The 580-nt window shown below is 38.1% G+C and overlaps 1 protein-coding gene across 1 annotated transcript in view; it reads right to left on the reverse strand.

The window, feature by feature from the left end:
- Nucleotides 1–470: 470 nt before the first annotated feature.
- The window catches only part of LOC138983807 (uncharacterized), a 137,057-nt gene continuing 136,947 nt past the window's right edge, over nucleotides 471–580 (reverse strand). Inside the window, exon 3 of the mRNA XM_070357137.1 lies at nucleotides 471–580. This exon is cut by the window's right edge and continues 3,009 nt beyond it. The gene's annotated coding sequence lies outside the window, so the exon portion shown is untranslated.

Genomic DNA, 580 nt, shown 5'->3' on the forward strand with positions numbered 1-580 from the left:
TGCACACGCGTCTCACCTTACTACCTGGAGAGGTCAGTGTAGTATATCAGTGAGGCTTCTCAAGCGTTAAAATGTATCCATTTTTGATGGTATCACTCAAACATTCACCAGGGTAGAGCAAAATGACTTAAAATAGCACTTAATCCTTTTAAGACAAGGAAGTAGTTAATCGTCCTCGACAACTTTAGTCCGAAAGCAATTCGCAAACGATACTTAATACTTAATAAACAAAACAAAAAAAGACTTTTTTTCTTCTTGGACGAGGATGTTTTGGGGACAAAGTAGAAAGTAGGTATAAAAGTTGCATACAAGATGCACAGACTCACATTAAGACTATGTGTTCAAAATCAAAGAAACTCAAGATATTACAACGTGCTTTGTGAATACATTATGACATTCTTTTTTGAATAACCAAAACATTTGCCGCATTAGCTTTTCCTGGTGTTGTGTTGCTTGTTTGTTTGTGTGTGTGTGTGTTTGTGTGTGTGTGTGTGTGTGTGTGTGTGTGTGTGTGTGTGTGTGTGTGTGTGTGTGTGTGTGTGTGCGTGTGTGTGTGTGTGTGTGTTTGCATGCATTTTGT

Source organism: Littorina saxatilis, linkage group LG13 (genome assembly GCF_037325665.1).
Source record: "Littorina saxatilis isolate snail1 linkage group LG13, US_GU_Lsax_2.0, whole genome shotgun sequence".
Lineage (NCBI taxonomy): Eukaryota > Metazoa > Mollusca > Gastropoda > Littorinimorpha > Littorinidae > Littorina > Littorina saxatilis.